We start from the raw sequence: 18,961 nt of genomic DNA, 5'->3' as shown, positions 1-18,961 counted from the left end.
TGCTTTTCAAATAAAAGGCATCGCATGTCGCTTTTAGTTTCTCGGAGTGCCGTGAATGGCCCAGCTGCTTTGCAAATATTTATTGATTTTAATTTAGAGGTTTCCCACCAACCCCAGAAGGAGCAGCGCCACCCAACAACTTTGCCGTAATCACAGCCAGTTACCAGGCAGGACATTGGGTCAAATCCTCAGTGACGGGCTGTGGACTCTGGAGCCTAGGGTCCTTGCTGCCCCAAAGTAGCCAGTGAAGACCTTTGGAAAAGGATAGGGAATGAATCTTTCCTGGTATTCCTCTCAACAGGCTACCTTAAAATTTAGTGGCTTAAAACAAATAACTGTTCTTATGTCTAGTGGTTGTGTGGGTTGGCGGGGCTCATCTGGCCTGGCCGGCTCTTCCATGGTGTCGGGGCGCCGTCTCTCTGCTGGAGCAGTCAGAGAGCAGCTGGGCTGTGATCACCGAAGGCCCGGCTGCCCAAGATGGCAGCTCGGGGCTCCTCCACACGGTCTCTCTCCAGCGGTGTGGCCCTGGCTTTGTCAGTGGCAGCTCAGGACTCCCAGAGCAGTTGGCAACGACCAGTCCTCTCGAGGGCTGGTGAGGATCTGGCCCAGCGTCTCTTCTGCTGAATTTTGTTGGTCAAAGCGGCCACAGGGCAGCCTGGACACAAGGGTCGGGGAAGGGACTCACTCTGTGCGGTGGTGGTGTATCTGTGCAGGGATGGCCACTGCTGTGTTTGGAGGTGAGCTACCACCCAAACAAGGGGCGGCCGCCACTCCTCGGGCCCCTGAGCAGCCCAGCTTAGAAGGGCTCTTCCTTTGACAACATGTGGGTGTGGCTTCAGCTGGAGTGTGGGGACAGGAGGAAACCCCTCAACAGAAAGGCCCCTGGGCAGCCTCGGCACCCCCCACCCCGCCCCCCCATCACCAGGTGCTGCTGACTTGCCCTGGGCAACCGAAACGTGGGCAGGTCAAGGCCCTGAGGCCCCAGGGTCAGAGCCTCTCCACCCAGCCTGGCCTCACTCCCACATCCTGACCCAACTCTGACCAAGCAGTGATGACTTCCCGGGACTGGTTTCTACTTGTCTGCTGGAGAGCTGTGCAGACCCAGCCCCGACATGGGGGTAGGGAAGGCAGCTTAAGTGGGAGAGGGAAGCCACCAAACAGTCCTTCTTTAAACTGGCTTTCTCTTTAGTAAAGAATTCGTCACCAGCCACGTTTATTTCCACTGTGCAGGTGTAGGGGAGATGGAGCCTTGCTTGGCCAGCCTCACCTCTGCTCCTTACTGCCGGACTCCGCCCCTGTTCCTGGCTTCCCTTACACTTGCATTGCAGTCTAGCTTTCCAGAGCCCCCTTGCCCACCGGCTGGTTTTTCCCTTCCTGCATTCTTTCCCTGCCCATTCTCTCATCATATTGGGGTCCTTGGGCCCTCAGAGTGTGCCAGGCACCAGGGACACCGGGGACACTGGGGACCACCCTTAGAAGTCCACACGTGGTGGATGAGTTTCCTGTGGCCACCATAACAAATTACCACAACTGGGTGGCTTCAAAGAACAGAAATGAACTCTCACAGTTTTTGGAGGCCAGAAGTCCAAAATCAAGGTGCTGGGAGGGTTTGGTCCTTCTGGGCCCTGAGGGGGATCCGTTCCGCACCTCGCTGCCAGCTTCTGGGGGCTCCCGGCTATCCTGGGCTTGCAGGCTCATTGCTCCAGTCTCTGCCCCCACCTTCACATGGCTCTGGTCTAAGCTGCCCGGTACCCTTTTCTGGTCCTTACAGGGTCATGCTCATTTGACTTAGGCCCCATCTTTATCTAGTGTGATTTCAATCCTGACCTTAATTATATCTGTAAAGACCCTGTTTCCAAGTAAGGTCACATTCTGAGGTTCTGAGTGGACATACATTTTTGAGAGACACAATTTAACCGAGTACAAGGAGGGCATGGGACGTCTACCCAACAACTCCCCAGGAATCAGCTTTTCCAGGAAAGACTGGCAGGTGTACGGAGGACAGGCCCCTACTGAGCTCCTGGCAGTGCAGACGCACCTGCTCTCTTCCTCTCTGGAAAGTGAAAATGGGGCTGTTTCAAGGGGCCACCTCTCCGCCCGGCTGTCTGCAGAGGTTCCCAAGCTTCCTGGCCCACTCCCACCCATTTCTGCTTTCCATTTGCTTTCACAGTTCCCTTTTCTATAAGCTAACCCTGTGCGTCCTGGGGTAAGTTACTGCTTCCCTGAGCCTCGGTTTCCTCACCTGTAACATGGGATAATGAGAGCCACCTCAAGGGGATTGTTGCGGTTATTAAATAAGATTTACCCTGGCAGTTCCCAGCATGGATCTGACCCATGGAAGGCGCCTGGCCGGAAAGCTCGCAGGCCTGTCCCTGCCCATGTGTGTTAGGTGTTGTGTTAAATGCTTTGCTGGGTTATCTGAGCTAAAACCTCAGGCCTCCAGGAACCAAGTACTATTTTTATCTCCATTTTATAAAACAAGGAAACTAAAGCTTAGAGAGATTAAGTAGCTTGCCCAAGGTCATTCAGTTGTAAGTGACAGCAGCTCTGAGACTTGGACCCCATTTTCCCACTGCAGCCTGATCCTAAGCCCAAGGCAATGTGAATAAGAAAATATCTCTGCTCCTGGGCCCTGATCGGGGACCCAGGGCCCCTCCCCAGGCTTCCAGCCTGTTCTCCAGACTCACCACCAGAGATGGATCATTCCTGGTTCACCTCTGTAAGTGGCCTACCTTGGTGATTTATGGAGCCACAAATGTGTTCACTGGAAAGGTCTCTGTTCAAGCTTAATTAAATTGGGCAAAGGTGAAGTGGGTTCAAAGTCAGCTCAGCAAACTGCTCCCTCTTCCCCCCATACAAACGCTCTTCATCTTTGCAGTTGGAGCCAGCCAGGCTCTGGGGGAATCCTGGGATAGGCATTCTCAGGGAACTGCTTGTCTGGAGTTTAGAGGATGGCTGGTCCTAAAGGCTGCTCAGACCTGCCCTAGCAGGGGTCTGGTGACTTAGAGCAGGGGTCAGCACATCATTCCAAATCCAGCCTAATGCCTGTTTTAATAGATAAAGTTCTATTGGAACACAGCCGCGCCCATCTGTTGACATGGTATTGGTCTGCTTTCCTGCTACAATGACAGAGTTGAGTAGTTGTGGTGGAGATGATGACACTTGCAGCCATGAAGTCAAAGCCTTTCTATCTGGCCCTTTACAGAGAACTGCAGATGCCTGAATTAAGGAGGAGGGCCTCAGGCTGCTGTCTGCATGAAATGATTTCTACTGGACTGATGGAAGAGGGAAAGGATTTCTGTTTTGAGCAAGAGACAGTCTGTTAGACGGGATTTCTTAGACTTGTTCAGGATGAGAGCGGGTTGGGGTCTAGTGTTTTTCAGCCCTGCCCTGAGTCTATCATTGGCCACTGAGCAGCTGCAGCCCGCAGCAGAGAACCAAGCAGAAAGACAGGACAGAGCTTCCTTCCCACACAGGAGGAAGATCCACCCCTCAGGGGCAGAGGAAGAAGGGAGAGGGACATGGGGAGCTGGGGACAGGAAGTGAGTGCTGGAGGGTCTGAGAGGCACTGTAACTTGAACTTAGCTGTGAAAGCGACCTGATTTATATGGTTAGCTGGAGGGGCCTGGGCCACCTGCCATCCCTGCCTCCCTCCCTGCTCCAAGGAGATGTCCTGGGGACCTGCCCTCCTGTCACTGGCAGAGTGACAGTCACTGGGTTCTGTCCTTATTAGGAACAACAGCAGTCTCCTTATACGGTTCCTCTTGTTGCTCCTGGGGTAACCTAGCTTCTCCATGGACTGTGCCCCTTACTGCTTTCCCAGGCCCGGGAGGGGCCGGGAATAGGGGAGGCTTCATCCTGGGCAGACTCCAGCCACACAGAGGAAATCAGCACCCACACCCGTGTGCGAGGAGCTTCGAACAGCAAATAAACAAGCACAAATGCACACGGCCCATTCCTCCTCGCTGCCCAGTGAAGGTGTGCCAGCCCGCGGCTGTGCCCTTGGGGGTTGAACACAATTGGCCCAGGCTGGCATCGGTGCCTGCTGAGCCATCAGGAGGCCCAGAATCCCCAGCGGCAAGCTGGCTCCTTGGGAGGATGGCCTCAGCGCCCAGCCTCCTTACTTGGTGGGCTGCTGCCTCAGTGATTGATTTTTTTAATGTGTTCTGTGCTGACTCCACTCTGTTCTGCAGTGTCCCTCCCTCTGGTACTGCGGCTCCTGCCTGCAGCTTGATCTGGCCAGACAGCCAGGGAGAAACATATGCCCCATACCTGGGGCTTTGGAGGGAAGAGGGAGGAGCCCTACTCATGGCCTACATGGAGCCACACCTTCTCTTTCTCCCACCTCCCCCGGAACCCGGGTCCTCACCCTGCTGATCTCATGGCACCCTCAGACTGCACGTCCCCCGCTGGGCCCTGGGACCCACACACTGGAAGGTAGAAGAGTAGCTAGTGTAGCTTAGCAGGGCTGGAAACTTTTTGAAGGCAGCAAAGCACATCGTTATGTTAACGTCGTTACTGCAAACATTTACAGTTTTATTTTTAAATCACAAAAGAAACTCATACTTGTTAAAAATTTTGAGTCCAGATTAGAGTTTGAAGCTGAAAGGGGTCCCCATGACCCCCATCTCCACTTACCCCATTCCATGCCCCAGAGAAGCCAGTTTGTGCTGTAGCTTTCTGGGCGTTTTCTGTGCTTGATCATTTGAGTCTTACAATTCCGTGAGAGGTACAGGACAGAGAGCAAAACTGCCAGTTTACAGGAGAGCAAAGCAAGCCCAGATCCGGCAGCAAGAATTGAGAACCTGTAAGCAGAAGGTCAGCAAAGTCTCCAGTCCCAGGCAGAAGGCCATGGGGAGAGGGTGCCCCCACCCCGGGTGCTGGCCGGATCAGCGGAGCCCACTCTCAGCTTTACACTGCTCTTAGTTCTGGTGTTTCTCAGCCTCGTCTGTTCTAGAAACCGCAGAATTGGAGGGCGGTGTATTCAGACTCAGCGACCACGGAACTAGACAACATGAATTCCCACTCCACCTCTAGAAGAAATTCTGTGCACAGTTCCCGGCAAGTTATTTGACCTGATGAAAACCATGTTTCAAATGGGTAAGAATTATCTTGCAGGCTTAGAAGTATTGTGACCATTTGGCTGTCAAAGAGTGAGTACAGCTTGGCTTATGAGCTTGTGGAGGGCATCATGAGTCTGTGAATCTTTTTATGAACACTTCCCAACTCCATAGCAAGTAAAGGAAAGCAAATTTGCATTCTGCACATTCCTCAGGCGAAATACAATCTGTTCTCCCAGGAAGCAGGTGAATGGCTGTTTTTGAGTTTTCTATAAAATCAGCATTTCTCCCATCCTTAGAACATATTCAAAATCTGATCTGAATGTCAGAGTCCTGCCTAGAAGAAAGCAAGTTGGGGTGTTGTAAGCCTATATGTTGGGGATAATAAAGAAATGTGTTTGTCCTTTGTCCTCTGTCCTGGCACTGAGCTCCTAAAATACTTATAATTTCCTAAGTATAGGAGTGCCTCTTGTTATTCATAATAAGCCCTTTGGATTACATCTGAGTTTATGCTAATGAGATGGTTTAGGATGGGGACTGCACATAGTTTCTGGATAGGACTGGTCACCAGGAAGACCAACTGAATAGAAGGTGGGCGCCTTCAGCCCCATCCATTCACTGGGGCAGCCCTGGAGATAAGCTTTATGAAAACTCTTGAACAACAGGATTTGATGTACTTCTAGATTGGTGCCTTGATATGCAGGGACAGAATCTACTGAGTTTGGGACCCTATTGGACTTCATACCTTTCCACCTGGCTGATCTTTCATATCCTTTATAATAAACCAGTATTCTAGTTAAGTAACCTGTTTCCCTGAGTTCTGTAAGCTGCTTCAGCCAATTAATTGAATCCGGGGAGTGGGTCATGAGAACCTTTGATTTACAGCCCTTTAGTCAGAAGCTCACGTAGCACCTTGGGCTCGCAGTTGGTGTCTGAAGTGGCAGGGATGGGGGCAGTCTTGTGGGACTGAATGCTTAACCTGCTGTCTTCAGGTTGATAGTATCAGAACTGAGTTAAATTTGGAGGACACCCAGTTGGTGTCCTCTGCGAGCTGGAGAATTTCCCGGTGGTGTTGGAAAACACTCCAGACTTGTACAAAACAAGTAAAGGTTGTATACAGACAGGACATTTCTAAAATTTATATGGAAAGGCAAAGAAATTGGAGTAGCCAGAATAATTTTGACAAAGAAGAATGAAATGGTAAGACGTAAAGTCATGCTACCCAACTTTAAGACTTCTTATTAAGCTCAGTAATCAAGACATGGTATGGCGATGGGTAGGCATCAGTGATCAATAAGACTGAGCAGAAAACCCAGGAAATAGGCCCAATTGAGTTTTGACAAAGAGGCAAAAGTCATATAATAGAAGATGGTCTTTTCAACACATGGTGCTGGAATAATTGGACATCCCTATGCAAAAAATAAAAAACTAAAACTAAGACTTTTAGAAGAAAATATCTTCATGATCTGGAGTTAGGGAAAGAGTTCTTAGACATGACACCAAAAGTAGAGTACATTAAAAAAAAAAGACAAATTGGATTTATTAATACTAAAAACTTTTGCTCTGTGAAAGATACCATTAAAAGAATGGAAAGACAAGGTATACTTTGGAGAAGATACAAATCACATATTTGACAATAAAACATATCCACAATATATAAAGAACTCTTAAAATTCAACATTAGGGATACAAAAAGCCCAATTAAAAAATGGGCAAAAAGTTTAACCAGACACTTCACCAAAGAGGATATACAGATGGCAAATAAGCACGTGCAAAGATGTTCCACATTATTAGCCACTAAGGAAACACAAATTAAAAGCATAATGAGATACCTCTTCACACCTGTTACAATGGCTAAAATTTAAAAGACTGACATCAGGCACTGGAAAAGATGTGAAGCACCCAGAACACATAAATTGTTTGGGGGAATGCAAAATGGTCAAGTCACTCTGAAAAAACAGTCTGGCAATTTCTTATGAAGTTGAATATACAGGTACCATATGACCCCCAAAATCTTTTATCTATCTATTTACCCTAGGGCAGGATTTTTCAACCACAGCTCTATTGACATTTGGGGCCAGGTCATTGTTTATTATGGGCCTGTCCTATGCATTCTAAGATGGTTAGCACCATCCCTGACCTGTACCCATTCGATGCTTGTAGCCCTCCCTCCCTCTAGTGACAATCAAAAATGTCTCCAGAAATTGCCAAATGGTCCCGGGGGTGGGGGTTGGGGGGCAAAATTGCCTCCAGTTGAGAACCAGTATCCCAGAGAAACGGAAACTTCTATTCACACAAAAACCTGTGCACAAATGTGTATAGCAGCTCTGTTCATAGTCACCAGAAACCAGAAACAACCCAAACGTCCTTCAACAAAGGAATGAATAAATGAATGATGGTACACCCATACAATGGAATGACCTCTGATACATGCAACACCTGAGAAGAATCTCAAAGGCATGATACCGAGTGAAACAAATCTAATGGTTACGTACTGTATAATTCCATTTCTATGACATCCTCAAAGAGACAAATGACAGTGCCAGTGACCCCGTCCATGGTTGCAGGGCAGGGGCCAGGGGCGGGGAAAGGGTGTGGCTTCCCAAAGGGGAAGCTTGGAGCAGGGTTTGGAGGCAGTGGAACTGTCCTATGTCCTGCTGGTCACAGTGGCAGTTACACCAACGCCAGAAAACCAAAAAAGATAAGTCTGTTTTACTGTATGTTAATTCAAAAAATAAATTAAGAACAAGGAAGGGGAGACTGAATTAAGAGGGAAGGGGCTTCTTCTTGTCATAGTTTCTTTCTTTAAAGGATGATACCCCTTCTACCCTGTGAGGACACAGCCGGAAGGCACCTGCTGTGAACAGGGAGGAAGGTGTGAACTAGAACTTGACCACGCTGGTACCCTGCTCTCGGACTTACCGTCCTCCAGAAATGCTGGAATCCAGGCACTGTGGTGAATTCTCGCTCCACCCACCAAGCTGTGGGTTCTGTCCACTCAGAGGAAAGGACACCTTTCTCCTTACACAAAATACATGTTCCCTGGCCGCGCTCCCACGGAGCTGTGCATCTGTAATAGTGTATCTTTTTCGAATTTGTCTGTCTAGAGGGGGTACCCTGTTTTTTGTGCAAAGCTACCTTCCATTTGATCGAGACACGCACTTGCCTGAAGGAGACTCTCCTTAACATTTGCAAAAAGGCACTTTAGACTGTCAAACTAAGATTCGTATAAAGGCACAGAGGTAGCCTGGCGGTAAACCGGCTTCAACCCCGCAGATGAGGACCCCTGTGAGAAGCAGTGTGCCAAGATGGGCTGTACCTGGTTCCCCGGGGAGCAGAGCTACCCTGACAGACAAGACCTCTCACCTCCAGACCACTGTAGAGGGAGAAATAAACTTTATCTGCTTATTAAAAAAAAAAAAGAGGATATCTAGCTAAAGCTTAATGTTCAAGGCTATTTAGTGGAGAAAGAGGAAAAACTGTCATTTAGTTGCCTTTCCCCTCCTATTTGCCTTTCTCTGGTTTGATTGTAATCTCCAAAAAACCCAATCTTGGGGTATTTAAGTGGAGTGGGGGGCAGCAGTGAGAAGGGGCAGGGGCCACGACCTTCTGGCTCTGTGCCCGTGGCTGCCCTGGTCTCTATGTGGAACCCAGGTGTGTTCTGTCCAGGCTGCCCGGCTGCCCGGAGGCAGAGTGGGGTCAGGAGGGATGAGGAGGGGCAGTGAGAGAAGGGAAGGGGTAGAGTGTCAGCAGGGAGGCCCCGCAGGTCGCCAGGGCAGAGCTCCTGCGGGAGGGAGGGAAGCTCTCTGATTCGTGCAAGATTCCTAAGTAGGCGTCCCCCAGCGGGGCACTACCAGAGGGAATTCTGGGCTCCTGGAAGCCTGGCCCGTTTGTACTTCTCAGCCGCTATTTTCTTGGTGCTTAGCTCATCCAATCCTCCCTCACAATAATGCTCTAAGTGACTAGGTAGCGTTACTGTTCCTGCCTTACTGATGACATAACCAAGAGTGGGCCTAGTGAGCACCTTCTCCCAGGTCACCCAGGCAGGATGCAGCTGACCTACAACTTGACACCGTCCTCTGACCTCACAGCTGTGCCTGACCAGTAGGAACAGCAGCTGAGTCACGTTCCAAGTAGAAATGGGGACAGCAGTGACCCCAGGCCCCAGGACTCTGGCCACAGGGCGAGGTAGGAAAAGGCCTGTGATGGGGAGTGTGACGGCTGTGTGACTTCTGAGAGATCACTTCACTTCTCTGAGCCTCCATTTCTTCATCTGAAAGAAAGGAACTGTCCAGAGGATTGAATGGCGGCACAAATGAAGTGCTTTGTAAATGTCACACAGCCTGTGAATGTAAGACGGAATGATCTCTCCCTTCTGCACCTCATCCTGTCCTGGAATTTGTGGAGCCCTCAAGTTCTGGGGTCATTCCATTCTGTTACAGAGGTGGGGCCCACATATCTTAAATTGCATTTTCTTTTCCAATAGGTAATATATTCACACAGTTCAAAAACTTAGTTACCAAAAAGAATATAATGAAATGCTTGCTCCCATATAACCGATGAAAGCTGTTTCTTGGGGATCCATCCAGAGATATTCTTTAGCACACACAACCAGAGAAGCATATGTACTGTTTTTCTTTCACCCTTTTTTTATCCAGATGGTAGCATGCCCGTTGATTCATTCATGGAGAATTGAAACCAATCCACCCCACAGCCTGTTCTGCTCTTGCTCTGCTTCGTTTTTGTCTGTCCTCCTTACAATGTACCTGGGACATGTTGACATGTTGCCATAGCCACACATCAGTGGTCTAATTCTTCATTCTGAAGCCGCTGTATTTCATCACCTGGGCATATCGTAAGTGTGGGATCAATCAGTCCCCTATGGAGGGTACCTCCAATCCCTTGCCATTCTTACAAACAATGCCATCTAGGTCATGTCACAAAATGTGCATGCATGGCTGGGTGTTACATTTCTAGATGTGGAGTTGCTGGGTCACAGAATTTGTGCATTTGGTAGATTTTGCCAAATTGCCCTCCATGGAGGTTGAATGGGTAAAGCATGAGAGTGACTTTCCCCGCGCTGCCAACTCAATGGGCTGTCAAACCTCTGATCTTTGCCAATCTGCTCAGTGGAAAATGGGGCCTGGGTGTCACTTTCACTTGGCTTCTCTTATTCTCAGTGAGGTTGAGCCTCTTTTCAGCTCCCAGCCCTGTGGCTGGACTGTTCCTCTCCATGGTTTTGCCCGCTACCCTCTCTGCAAGATCCAGGACTAGATGTGTGTTTCTCTTCCAGCTTCTTGCTGAGTCACTCTCAAGAAGGAAAGGGCAGCAGGCTCAGGTTATTGCTGCCCCGGGAGCCATCTGAGCTGCCAGTCCTGGGAAGACCTTGGTCTCGGTATTTCCTGTGGGTGCTCAGCACCCATGTGCCTTGGTGATCTGCACCTGTCAAATCCCGGGCTCCCTGGTCCCCCTGGGAGAGATGGAGGCTTGCAGGCAGGAATCAGGTCAGACATATCTGCAAACTAGGCGTGGAAAGGACTCAGCTAGGTTCGGAGAGGGGACATTTGGAAGGAACTAATGAGCAAAGTCCTGAGCTATAAGTAGCAGAATGAGAGGAACCGGGCGGAGGGTGGTAAGCCACAGGGAAGGGATTGGGAGGCTGAGAAGAAGTTTTCACTGGAAATCGCTAAATGCATTTTGCATGAAATAGGCCTACCCCTAGCTGTGCAGCTCATTGTCACTTCAGGGTTAGTGCTAAGGGCTGCCTGGAGTTGGAAGTCAAGACTCCCCCTTAGCTGCAGGTGGAAGATTCTGTCCAGTGAGAGGGATGGAGAGACACAGTGACTCACTGACTCCTGAGTGGGCTCTTGGATAGCATGTGTGGGCCAGCTCAGGATGCTGCTGTCTAACCTCAGTGCCACCCTGTGCATCTGGCTGTGTCTTGCTCATAGACAGGAGATGCCAGGAGGAGTTGGTGGCTAGACTCCCGGAGTCTGCTGCTGTTATTTCCAGACTGAAACAAAAAGCAAATTTGCACTGGAAATTGCTGAAGCAGAGTCATCTGAAGCACAGGCTTGCTGTGTAATTTCACAACCTCCAGGGCATCTGACCCCATGGGGGAGCTGGGCTGTGGCATCTGTGAACTACAGCAGAGCCTGGGGCCTGTTCTAGGCTGCACCACTGTCCGCAGTCCAGCCTGTCCTCTCTGCCGTGGCTGGCTGTCCAGAGCTGCTCTTCAGCAATGTACCATGGGGTGGGGGGGCTCCCTGGTAGCTTGGGCCCCACTACAGGCCCCCTGCTGTTGCTCTTCACACCAGCCAGGAATGCAGACTGCTGGCGATGCTGGCGGAGGCACTCCAGGCAGCCGGGCTGCTGTCCTACATGGGCTTCCAGAGCCTTCTCAATGCCACATCGCAAAGCAGAGTTTTCGAGAACCACAGCCTGAGATGCTCCCCTCCCCCATACTTCAGCCTCCCTGGGGGAAAAGTATAAAAGTTGAGGTTGTCCCTGAGGCCACCAAGAAACTCTTAATTGCTTTCAGAGGGAATTGTCACCTCCTTCTGGTTTCCTCCCCCTCTCCGACCACCCCGTGCTCCACCTCCTTCCCAAACGCTTAGAGTTGGGGCTGAAGGCCTGTGTTCCCTGGCTGCCTCCCAAAGTAAACAGGGGCCATAGGCTGAACAGCAACTTGCTTCTCCAAATATATTGCTGCACCACCTTTGCTGAAAAAAAGAACCCTATGTTTTGGGGGAATAAATGTGCATTTTTCTATGAGCCAGGCCCTCACTGACAGCAGATGGATCATGGCCCAGGCCAGCTGAGTCAGCCAGACCTAGGAGCAAGCAGACAGTGTGAACCAAGACAGGGATGGGAGCCAGCCGAGGAAAGTGAAACAGAGGGATTTTTGGAGGCTTTCAGCCCAGGAGTTTAGTCAGCACCTTGTGCAACTTGATTCAGGTTAAGAGTCAAGTAGAGGGAGGTGTGTTATCCAGGGTAGGCAAAAAGCAGTAACAGATAGATGCCCCAAATGCACAGTGGTTCAAATACCTTAGAAATTTATTTCTTATCCATAAAGCACACCAAGGAAAGGGTTCTTGATCGGCCAGTGACTTTCTTCCACATGGTGATTCAGGGACTGGGAACTTTCCATCTCAGGGCTCTGCCATTCCCCAGGGTCTCATTGTCACCAATATCCAGGTGGCAGAAGAGGAAAGGATGGTGCACCTGCTCAGAAGTAGTACACATTGCTGCTGCTCACATTCTATTTGTGGGAACCAGTCACATGACAACATCTATTGCAAGGCATCTGGGAAGTGTAGTTTCTGTTCTTCCTTGACCAGTCTGTACTATGAAGGACTGCAAGGATTTTGGTGGACAGCCAACCATCTTTGCCACAGGATGAAATCAAGGCAGTTCGGTCATGGGACCAAGAGAGAGAGCAATTCATTCTAAGTTCCAAAGGACTATGTAGTAGAATAGTCTGGGTCTTAAACTAGGGAGCTCTGCTTTTAGATACCTTGGTAGAAGGGATTTTGCCAAGGACTGGAAGATCCCATAGCATCTGAACTGGGCAGAAATAGAGAGGAAAATTAGAATAGAAGCAAGCTTTTAAGAAACCTGGATAATTAGGTCTGAGGCTATGCTATTCACCTGTGATTGGTCAATCTATAAATAATTTGTGTCCAAAGTTCCCAGCCCAGGGATTGGAGCTGGGGCCTCTAAGATTTGAATGCCTGAGTGTGAGGGCAGGGGTACAGTGCCTCAGAATGCAGATGAGGGCGCAGCCCCAAGGTTTCGGGTGAAATCTGAATGCTGCCTTTTCCTTCTCACCTGGGGTCAACATGCCAAACCTGGAGCCCTCACTGTGCAAGACCTCTCTATTCATTCTCTATCGCTGAGTAATGAATCACCAAAACCTTAGAGGCTTTGACCCCTGTTTGTTAGCACACAGTTTGTGAGTTTACTTCTCACACCTCAGAAGTCTGGAGTGGGCTCAACTGGGTCTCTGCCTGGGGGACTCAAGGCCCATATCAAGGTGTTGGATAGGGTGAGCTTTTATTGGAGGCTCTGGGGCAGTATTGGTTCCCAAGTTCATTAAGGATGTCAGCAGAACCAGTTCCCTCAGATTGATGGACTGAGGTCCCTATTTTCTTGCTAGCTGGTGGCTGGAGGTCTTTGTCAGTCCCCAGAGGCTACTTTCCAGTCCTTTCCATGCAGCTGCCCATCTTCAAAACCAGTGACAGTGCATCCTCCTTGTGTTTGGAATCTGACTTCCCTGCTGCCACCAGAGAAACTCTGCTTTTAAGGGGTTCATGGGATTAGGTCAGGCCCACCCAGATAACTGCCCTATTTGAAGATCAACCAATTAGTAGCCTTAATTCCACTGCCAACCCCTTCTGCTATATAATGTAATATAATCACCCGAGCAATACCCAGAGATGGAGATGGTGGGGGTACCTTAGGATTCTGCCTTCCACAGGGCCTGAGGCTTTGCATCTGGCACTCGGAGTGGCATCCTTTGGAACTAAAGAGACTTTGTCTTCTGACCAAAAGGCTGCCCCACTTGGTTCCAGCCCACTGTGGAGGGGTGACTGACAGGCCTGGCTCCAGTTCTTACCAAATACAAGGGAGAGCTAGGAATGGTGAGGAAATGCACCCAACTCCCCACCCCCTGCAAGATCCTTTCTCTCAGAGCCTATGGAGACTGCACCTCCCTAAGGAGAAGCTCAACACTGCACAGAACACTGCACCCAAGAGAAATAAAGCTGGCCCCCGCTACCAGGGAGCTCGCCTGCTAACTGCCCGACTTGCCTCCGAACACCCTGTTCCTTCGTGCTCTGCTCTGAGTTCTCCTGCCTCCGTACCCTCTGGCCTCGCCCCTCTCTCCCAGCCCACTCAGGGCAGGGCAGGTCCAGGCACAGTGACTTCAGGCCTTGGAAGTTCCCTGGCCCACCTCCTGGCCACCCAGATGGTGCCCAGCCTGGAAAGGCAGCTCCTGATTTGTCTCCCACAGACAGCCTGCCGCTGGGAAGGCAGGGGGAAGAGGAGGAGGTCCGCGCAGCCTCCTGAAGCCGGTCTCAGCCTGGCCTCGCAGCCTCATCCCTCATCCCTGCCTCTGGCCTGTGGGTTGGCTCCCAGCTGCCCTGAGGGTCTGCCCTTAACATGCTCCCAGCCTTTCTGGAAAAAGTTCCTAGCTCCTTTCACTGCCTGTTCTATGAAGCAAGGCGAGGGGGGAGCCTCCTCTCCCACAACCGGGGGCCTGCTCCCCTAAGCTACTCAGGAATGTAGGTGCCGGCAGCAAAAACCACTAAAAATGTTTTCATAGCTGCAGGTCTCTCCCTGGGGCCCCGCGGAGCAGAAGGACCCTTTGTGCATTCCTTTCTCCATCGGCCCAGAAGCTGGCGTCTCAGCCTATGTGAGAGTCCACCGTGGTCTCCCCTCTGGTCGGCAAGTTTCAGGAAACGGAGGACTCGGAGGAGGCCCCTCTCTCAGTAATCAAACAGCTTAATTCAGAACCCCACGTGAGGCCCTCTGCCAAGCCTTGAAGCCTGCCTTTCCCCCTGGAGCCCACGGAAGGCAGCAACAGGCAGGGTGGGGGGCCCTGCAGGAAACAAGGGCTCAGGCAGCCCTCTCCATGGGGCCCAGATGCCACTCACACAGCCGGTCGGACAGGATCAGCTCAGCAAGGGTGCTGACTGGTGCCCATGGATGTGATGTCCGCCCTACTCAGAATCTCAAAGCTGAAAGGCAAGTATCCCATCAGCCAGATTGTTATCATTCACGCACCCAGTGTGCATCCATCAAGGGCATGGGTAATAGTGCCTATTTGCCAGGCACTGAGTAGGTGCTGGGACTCCCATGATAAACCAGAGAGCATGGCTGGGTGGGGGGTGTAGGGAGAGATGGGGCGGAGAGACTGGGAGTGAAGACGCAAAGGGCTGGCTGTGGTGACGAGGCAGGAGGGCATCTTGGGCCATGGGAAGCCCCTGGAGGGCTGTGTGCAGTGACAGTATTGGGAAAGAGGACTCCGGGATGAGTCTAGAGAGGCCCGAGTCCCGCTTCAGGAATCCTGGAGAGGCGACAGGCCTGTGACTGATGTTAAGCACCTACCGTCTACAATAGAGACTGTGATTAAGGCTGAATCTTCGCCACATCTGATTTGGCCCCACGCAGCCCTGCCAAAGGAGAGTTTTGTCTTCCAAGGCCTGTTTCTGTTTGCATTTTCTCCTCTCCTCTAGCTTAACCCCTCTGGGGCTCCCCATTCTCCTGGGACTCCATCCACTTTGTCCCTCAAACTTCCACTTTTCTTTCCCTCTCCTTCTGCCCAGCCCACACTATTCTTTCTCTTTCTTTTGCTTCTCAGGTACCAAGCGCTCTGCTGCACATCTTTCTGAAGAAGAGGGGAGGGAGGAGGCAGAAGTGTGGCTATGGAGCCACGAGAACGTCTGAAGGCTGCATGAAGGGCACCCCCCCCTCCTGCAGCCGGCACGACAGTCAGAGGGGCCGTAGCTGTTACCCACCTGCCAGGCTCAGACGCCCAGTGCACAAACTTTATGACCTGAGCTGGTTGACTGGAAGGTCCCCAGGCGCAGAGATTCAGAAGTCTGCATGGTGACCGCACCCTCCTCTCTGGCCTGGGAAGGGTTTGCACCCAGAAGCAGAAACAAGCCCTTGGGAAAATCAACAGCCACACCTGTTGCTCACCTGAAATCTTTCCAACATAGGTGTGACCCTTCCTCCCTGAGGCCAGAAGGTGTGCGGCCAAGCCCTGCAGGAAGCACAGGCCCACCCACACAGCGCTTAGGGCACAAATGATTTCTTTGGCTTCTTTCTGTTGTCAGAAACAAGGTGTCACCTACACCCACCCTACCAGCATAACCTAGGGGAGCCGGGTTTAAAACTGGCCTCTCTTGGGCTCAAAAGAATCCAGATCACAATAGGTAGGGTTAGATTACTCAGCCCAGCGGCTCCCCTTAGATGTAGAAAATGCTTTTGGAAGCCCAGGGCCCTGGGGCCTGCACAGGACACACGCTGTCAGCCAGGTCACCTGACCTCCCAGGCCCCACCCCTTCTCCACAGTGTAGCTCTTCCTGCACTGAAAATCCCTTTTACTGTGTAACATAATAAAGTCAGGGTGACTCCTGAGGACAGGGACAGAGATCACTGGGCCACCCTATTCCACAGTGCCTGAGGCCCCTGTGTCCCTAACCTGGCAATACTCCCAGCCCAGTTTCTGGGAGGAAGTGCCCTCCTCTGTTACTCAATGAGGCCAGACCAGAATCCCTAGTACGTGGATTATAACAGTGGGGTGGACAGAGGCTGGACAGGCCCGCGGGCAGACAGCTCTTGCCCAGAGGCCAGCTCCTTCCCAACCCAAACAACCCCTGCCCACAAGTCTCAGCCTGAAGTTTCAGCTTCCAATCCAGGAGCAAGGAGAAGCTTGAGTGATGCCACAGAACAGAGAGCCAAGAACTTGCAGTTCTGACTACAGGGGCCTCATCAGCCAGGAACCCCCATCCCCAGCTTTCTTTTTGCAGTTTTACCTGGCTCTCTCACGGACATCATAAAAATCTTACCCATTCATTTAATATTTATTGGAGTGTTGGGGAGGAAGAACTTTCCTCCACCCTTTGAGGTCCTCCTTAGCTGGTCTAAGAATCAAATTGACAGGAGACAGATTACCAGGAGAAAAAGCCAAAGTTTAATTACCTACATAGGGGGAAGCTGTGGGCAGGGGCAGGACAGTCAGGGAGAATGAGGTCTGTGTGTCATCCTGAACTGAGGAGAAGCGGGTAGGGGCCTGAGACAAGGAAAAAGGGGTGTAACTCTCCGGAATATGAAAAGAAATGTTTGCTAAACAAAATATTGATGGACCACACAGAAACAATGGAGCCCAGAGAGAAATTTTAACAGACTTAACCTCATTCCTCCCTGTCTACCTCCCTTCGTTTACATTATAACGTAGCTATCTATAGTGGTAGCTCTGCCTGGAGTAGTTCCTCCAACTATATTATTTTTAGGCAGCTGTGTGTGTGTTGGGAGGTGTAGGGTGGGGCAGAGGTCAAAGCATCTTCCTGAGTCTTTGGGGCCTCCATGGTTTTCAGCTCCAAATAATCTACGTGTCACAGTGACCCATCTTGGGGCAGCCTCCCCTGGGTCCCCACAGGAGCAGGCTCAAAGTAGTGATATAGGAACTGGAGGCCAGGGGGCAGGAACCTGAAAAGACAAGTTTCACGCACAAAACCAGTGGGTTCCTGTCCAAGTTCTGAGCCGCACTGGCTCTGACCGAGCTGGGGCAGCTGACCCGCCTGATCCCTCGTGTGCTTGCTGGACAAACTGGGATGATGTTCACAGGTTGTCAGTGAGACTGAGTCTGCAGGGAGACAATGGCCAGAACACCTGTAAAAATAGAAGTCTGACTCACAGTCAGCAGCAACCAGCTCAGAAAACCAATCCCAGATGTTCAGGAACTGGCCCCGGAAGCTGGCCTGCTGGCTATACGGAAGTCAGACTTGGAAGCAGTCAGACCACTGTCTCTTAACAACTGGTCCAGGAAGCCAAGCAATAACCCCTGTAATAATCAGCCCCCAAATGGCCAAGCCTTGATGAATGACCCACAGCTTCCCTAATTCTGGTCCTGGCTTCCAGCTTAGGACCAACTGCAGAAAACCAAATATACATGTAACGAAACCCATAGGATTCCGCCCTTCTGGATGGCCCTCCTCCAGCTTCCTCCTGCCACTGTTTGGGCATATCTGAGGCCTTCCCTCTGTTCCACTGTAAGATTTCCTGTCCCCCCCGAGTCATTGTCACATGTAGGTGATGGTGGCTGACTCCTTATATAGCAAGATCTGAGTCAACAGCCTTTGCTTGCTCTCATTTGGGTGGCCTTTGTTTATTGCCATATGGGGGTCACGAGTTAGGGAATGTGGCAGTAGGTTGAGAGCCAGAACTCTAGAAATGTAAGGTGGGAAGATTTGAGGGAGGAAGGCTCACAGTTAGGACCGCAGGAGGCCATCAGAGAGGGCAGACAGCCCAAGCCTTTGACCTCCTCCCTCTGGACCTGCTCCAGGGTGCTGACCCGGGCTCTCATGAGGGCTGTTTGGAGCAGCCTCCTGCAGGCCTGTGCTCCTCACATGCGGCTGCCTGAGCCCTGTAAAGATAGGCTCCAGTACCCTTGGCACTAGAATGTCAGCTGTGGCAAAGTGAGCAAGAAAGAGGTGAGTTGGGGGTGGCCAGGCTGCCAGAGACCGCAGCGGTGGGTGGCTCTCTGCACCCACCCGAGCTATCCCTTCTGTTTAGACCATCTCTTCTCCTCTGAACTAAGGGTTAGGTGGCTCAGCAAGGACTAAGGGGTCTGGCAATGGACATGACCCCAAGACCCATCTCGTCCAACCTCCACATTTTACAGACAAGAGGACTGAGACCCTGGGGTTAGAAGTAACTTTCCTAGGGTCACACACTGTGTTCGGAGTCAAAGAAGGGCCTGCGATCCAGGTGTCACTGGGGCCAGCCCAGGGTCCATTCCACTGGCTCCCACTGTGCCCCTTGCGTTGTCTGCTCAAATTGCAGAGCAGCTTACCATGTGTTCAGCTCCCTATTTTGTAAGTCTTCCCCCAGAAATAATATCAGGTCAGAGAGTGTCCTTGTAGTAGAGAGGCACTCTGGGGAAGGGGTTTGGGTTAGTAGATCCTACAAGTGTTCATGACACAACAAGTTCTAGAAGGGTGGTACCCCCTGGTCAGGGGAATCCAAACAGACTAAAACCAGTGATGACTGGCATGTCTTGGTGGCCCAGGATATTTTCTGGGAGTGCCACTCACTCTGGCAAACTGAGAGCTCCCCTCTCTCTGCTGTCTGGGGGAGTCCCCACCTGGAGGGGCCAGTACCCCAGGCCTCCG

The 18,961-nt window shown here is 51.1% G+C and overlaps 1 long non-coding RNA gene across 1 annotated transcript in view; it reads left to right on the top strand.

Annotated features, from left to right (window-relative positions):
- Window positions 1-16,643, top strand: part of LOC118968183 (uncharacterized) — a 31,911-nt gene extending 15,268 nt beyond the window's left edge. Inside the window, exon 2 of the long non-coding RNA XR_005055712.2 lies at window positions 15,424-16,643. This is a non-coding gene — a long non-coding RNA (uncharacterized lncRNA). The remainder of the gene's footprint in view (window positions 1-15,423) is intronic.
- Window positions 16,644-18,961: the final 2,318 nt, after the last annotated feature.

The sequence above is a fragment of the Manis javanica genome, chromosome 4 (assembly GCF_040802235.1).
Source record: "Manis javanica isolate MJ-LG chromosome 4, MJ_LKY, whole genome shotgun sequence".
Classification (NCBI taxonomy): domain Eukaryota; kingdom Metazoa; phylum Chordata; class Mammalia; order Pholidota; family Manidae; genus Manis; species Manis javanica.
Note: the sequence above shows the minus strand (reverse complement) of the source record. Positions and strands in the feature narration are given on the sequence as shown.